The following is a 6,000-nucleotide window of genomic DNA, read 5'->3' as shown; positions in this document are numbered from 1 at the left end:
GCACCCCAAAATTCTTGATCTAATTCGAATTTTATTTTTATCCAAAGAACCAATTCGGACCGATGAGCCCGGAGTCGACACTATCGAACCGGCAAGCGAACCACTGGAGACCCTCAGCAAGAATGTCATTCCAAAGAGGTACGATTTAATTATTTGAGGATTTATTTATTTCCCCATGACCGATACATGGTAATGCTCATAGACCGCATATCCGGTGAGATTAGACTGAACCGAAAATAAGGAAATGATCAGCATGATTTTCTGAACCTAGAGGTATTAATATTATCACCTCAGAGTGGGCCCAGCGTAAGATAATAGAGTGGGCCCCGAGTCCATAAAGAAACCCACTATTGAATTAAATATAAGTACGTATAAGTAACATAACAGATATTAGATATGGTACATATATAGTATGTATTATATACACATGATATGTTATTATATATAATATATAATGATGTGTCATTATATATAATATCTATTATCATATACATGATATAGATTACTTACAATACGTGCGAATTAGGGATTGGAACATACTAGATTATTTTCATTGTTAGATCCTATAGTGGTTTAAGAAAAGAAAGAAAGAAAGTGAGGTGGAGGTAATGTAAGGATGAGGTGTCATCCTTGAAATGAATGTGGCAAATGGGATGACTGAGGTGTCACTTTAGAGGGCAAGGTTTTAAAGATAAAAGTACCTAGCTCCACGTATGGAGCTAGGTGTTGAAGTTATAAAATGCATGAAAGTAAAAAGACTTTAGGAAGTCTTCATTTCAACCACCACCCCCACGTGTAGTAGGAGGTGGTAATTGTAAGAAATAAAATATAGGTTAAAATGATGAGCGTGTAAGGTGTCAATCTAATAAACCATGATTTGTAAGTGTTCTTAAAATCAAAAACATGAAACCCTTAGATATATATAAACACGAGATTAGGTGGGAAAGAGAGTTTGGTAAAATATTCGCTCACAGAAGGGAAATAAGACGTGCAAGCGAGCTATCTTACAGTGAATTTTACGAGGCTTACGCTGAATCGCAAGAAATTGGTGAGTGGGAATTTAGGACTTTCATGCATCATGGATCTTTACATTATTTTATTGGTCATGCAAGCATGCGTATATTGTGTGTAGAATTGATGTAATTAGGACATGCATGGCATAGCATGATATATATATATATATATATAATCGCAATACATGTGGATATGATGATTGCATACGTACCCTCTAGTGATGATGTGGGAAATACCTTGAATGTGTGATCGTATGCCCCGGTAGAAGTGTATGATGTGTATTACACTCCTGGACTGTCCACTCGGTATTCCCACACTCATTACTATGATGGGTATGAAATGACTTAATTATAGCAAACAACATTTTGTTCTAATTCTATATTGCATACGAGGCTAGCTGTATGACTGTGGTATGGGACACAGAACATATTCCGGACCCCGCATAATCATCATAATAGATTGCATGGCTAGAGTGCATGTCTGAGTGCTACTTCCCTTGCCAACAGGGGATTAGGTGTTGGTCAACCAATGGGGTGTGGGTGAAATGTGAGTAACCCATGGGCCTCATGCGGTTGTCTAGGGTGAAATGTGAGTAACCCAATGGTCCGGTGGTATTCTTGTGGTTATATGAATATGATTAAACCCTATGGGGATACTGGAAAAATATTGCATTGCGACCAGAGTAGCGCTTAACCCTCACGGACCTAGGCATTGTATGTTAGAGCATATATTTGTGTATCATAACCTCATGATATATTGTTATCTTTGCTTTATAGATGTTTCCCCTCACTGGGCTCTATGAGCTCACTTTTTATATACACGTGTTCTATAGATTCAGTATTATCGGAGGATGCCGATCTTACCCCTTCCGACTTCCTGTCTAAGGCACTTTTGACGTGTGTTTCCGATCACGAGGATTGGTGGACCCCCGCTCATTCTAATCATGGAAATGGATGTGTGTGTGTGACATTTGTGCCTACTCAGGACCCACTTAGGTTGAGTAGGGTTGCCGGTGACCTGACAGCTTTCGGCACTGTAGATATCCGTGTGGGGTATATGTTATGCCTGGTACCTGTGTGATATGAGTCTTATGGTAGAGATAGTGTTATTTCTGTTATATTTTGTACGTCACTTGTTGGCTTGGCATCATGTATTTCTTTTTGGTGTGATGCACCCTAGCCCAGGAGGGTATGTGTATATGTATTGATGGAAAGGAAATAACACGTTCTCCCTTTTGTCCTTAGTTATCTAAGTTTAATCCAGTTGCCTTGTTATGGCTGATACTTATGACGAATGGTTATATTACAACTTGATCCTGGGTTGGTGCGAGAGTGGACCGGTAAGTGTTCGCACCGTTGCATCTTCGGTTTGATGAAATCGGGGTGTGACAGTAGTTGTGATAGCAAAGAAGGCTAAACAGAAAGGCTACTTAAAAGGTAGTAGTCCTCTTGGAAAGAAAGCAGGGGATTCCATTATACTTTGAGAAATTATTAGCGATACCCTCAAGTTAGAAGCCTCTATCCTTGACCCATGAGGATAGAAGATTGCACCATCCTCACACCTATCTGTCACAAAACCAGGACTCAAAAGGTTACATACTATCCTCACATCTATCTATCATGCATTCAAGAATAAGGTCTACCTATAAACACTTAAATAGACTGGAGCGGATAGAAAATTCAACATGGGGTGCCAAATAATGAGAGTCTGGATCACCTTCCCGTCTGGGGAGCACTAACACTTTTCACCACACATACTGCAGCCATATGCGGCCTATTAGGAGTCCTACCTCTGACTTATTTTATCATATCCAAACATGGGCCTACACATATTAAAATATAAATTATTGAAAATGAGATTTTATCCTTACAAAATATATAGGTAAATTAAAGCATGATAATCGCTAAAAAAAAAAAAAAAAACTTTTAGTGGTTTATAAATTAATGTTGGGTCCCCTTAATGCAATATATTACGTATGGGTCCCAAGCAGATTAACACTGTTAGCCTTCATTAAGTATATTCAAATTTCAAATGTGAAGGGACTTAAGTGTCCTCAAGTTATTTAATACATTGTGTTAATATATGGTTTTAAAAAGAGATAATTGGTCAACAAATTAAAGCATGTGCTGTCACATCCACCCAGCCGGTATCCTATCTGGCATACCCGGGAATGTGATCCACAGCCCAAGGATCAAGGATCGAGCAGTCATGCCTCCCACATACACGATAACATAATCACGAATAATATAATCAATGTTTTAAGCAAGAAATAACCAGATCAAAAGGATAAGAAAAGATAATCGATTAGAGTGCGGAAAATCATCAAGTATCAAGTACATATCAAGAAAATTCTCAAAAGAGAGAGAGTGTGATCAAAAGTCACTCCTTCTCAAAAGTAGCGGAAAAATGGTTGATTAGTTAAGTTACAATCCCAATATCAAGAGTAAATCCAAAGAAGTTAATACAACATATCCAGGTTTCAAAATGACAAAAAGGGCCTAAACTAGGGTCTCCTCCGTCTTGTATAAAGTGCCCTCGTATGTGTACACAAAGGAGACCAACCACGGCCTCTCCCAAATCAAGGTCGGACTAACTCTAGTACAAAGGGTAATCACCCTCGACACCTTCACCATAATCTTCGTAATAGCCAGAACCTTCACCATAGTATGAGGGTTCTTGCGCCGCCTCATAGAAGGAGCCATCAATGTCTTCGGTACCTGCAGATATGTCTAACAAAACAATTGCACAAAAAAGAAATGAGTTCAAAGAACTCAGCAAGGCGAGTCGTTCCACAATACACAAATCATACGATACAAGTCACAATATGATGCAAGATGATATGAGACAATAATGCAATATGATTCTAACTGTGAGTATGCTAGTCTCTAAGGTAGACATGCTTTAAGCCATAGCACCATACTTCTTTAGGTTGTCTGTCACTCCCCCTCAATCATACATGATATCTTGGGTCTGCCGGGGTAATTGGGTAAAGTCCTCATCAGAAACCATGGTTGGGGATCAGGTCACCACTCTCTCACATCACCATTGGTATAAGTATTGGCGCATGTCACGGAAAAGCATAGCCCAATGCAAGTCATCTACTCAGTCGTATCAAGTCAGATCCGGATACTTCCCCTATGACACCGACCAACTCGGTTCCATATCCTTCACACTAGAGTCAGCGTATCCTATGGCTACAACCATCTCGGACTACAGACTCATCAACCCTATTGGTCATCCACAAATGGTAAACGGGAAGCTCTCACGTCCTCTTACGGATTGATTACCGGTCTTGAGCACCCGTGAGCCCAAGTCTATCCATTTGCAACCCTACCAATAAATGGCCCCTTCCGGGTATCCGCAGTATGATTTATGTCCTCTCACGGGGTGGTTACCGGTCTTGAGCGCCCATCAAACCATACCCTACCACGGGTCGTTCGGTCTCAATACCCTTCCGACTCAGGTCTGATACAACAAGGATAGTCCTAGCCATACATCTAGACAATCCTATGTATGTCATCCAATAACCTGGGAAAGTGTCGATGGACACCTTCGGAGAACATCCCATACTATTCCCTCCGATGTCCAAGGACAGAAGTGTCGGTAGGACACTTTCCAATCCCAAGTCATACTTAGTCATTCACAAGCTCAATCTCATCATATCATACATGATCAATAATTCATTATATAAACAAGGCATAGTACAACATGATTAATTATATATGTAATCATAAAAAATAATTAAGCATGATATTCCGAATGACATGTAACATACTATTACGGATATAAAATGCATACAACAGTCATACATGGCTAGGGATTACATTAATGAAGTATATCTACTAAGTTTCCAAAGTAGAAGTAGATTTGTATTATCAATGTACTTGAGGTAACGACTGTCCTTACCTTGATCGAGTCATAAATAATACCAAGAATCACCAAGAATAGCCCAAAAGTCAGTTTTTGTACACTAGACAACATATAATCAATATTAGAGAAGAAAACAATCGAATCGGAGGTCAAACGAAGCAATTCGGCCAAAGACAAAGTTGATGTCATATCTTGGTTGACTGGCTGGTCGACTGTCAGTCGACCAAGCAGTCGACCAAAGCAAACAGTAACGGGTAGAAATGGAGGTTTGGCTCGAAACTGATCTTCCGGTGCTCCGATCGACATGAAACTTGGAGGGCATGATTATGGCAATATGGGGACACTACACACCAAATATTATCACGATTCAACGGTCCAATTATGAATACCCAAATTGAAACCCTATGTTCTATATGTTAACATCAAGTATTGAATTGGAATTGATTGCAATTGCAAGAAATGAGGGGGATTCAATTAAGGGGATGATAAGAACTAATTTAGAATCATGAATCAATAGTAATTCAAACCTAGCATACATCTACACCTCAGTTGAATTAAATAATAGGTTGAAATGAAAGAAATCATGGGATTGCAATGTAGGTGAACATAATCATAGCAAGAATGAATTGAGATTGATGGAAATGAATGGGGAAGCTCATGGCCAAGTGTTTGCAAGGTTGCAGCACTTCAGCCATGGTCCAAAGAGTAGAATTTAATAGGGGATTGAGTAGATTAGAAGAAGAATAAGAGAATTCATACCTTGAAGTGATGATTGAGATGGAAAGCCAATGATTGGATTCAATAATCTTCACAAACACCAAGAGATGGCCTAGAGAATGTCACTCCTCGTTCTCTAGAGTGCCAATGATCAGAGTAGACCTTCATTCACGAGTTCCAAAAAGGTAGGGTCAAAATGGTAAAGATTTTTGTGATTTTTCGAATTTCATAACTGCTGGTTGACTGGCTGGTCGACTGGTCAGTCGACCAAGGCTAACAGCAACCTTAGAACATGGATTCGGAAGGCCAGACTGATCCGAATTGAGTTGGGTTTTTTCCTATCAACAAGTCTAGATTCAAGAAATACCTTCGGATTGAGCACGGGGATTCAATAGGTGC

This window comes from Hakea prostrata, chromosome 1 (assembly GCF_041222555.1).
Source record: "Hakea prostrata isolate BN-2017 chromosome 1, UWA_Hpros_2, whole genome shotgun sequence".
NCBI lineage: Eukaryota > Viridiplantae > Streptophyta > Magnoliopsida > Proteales > Proteaceae > Hakea > Hakea prostrata.
The sequence above is the reverse complement of the archived record's forward strand: the minus strand, read 5'-3'. Positions refer to the sequence as shown.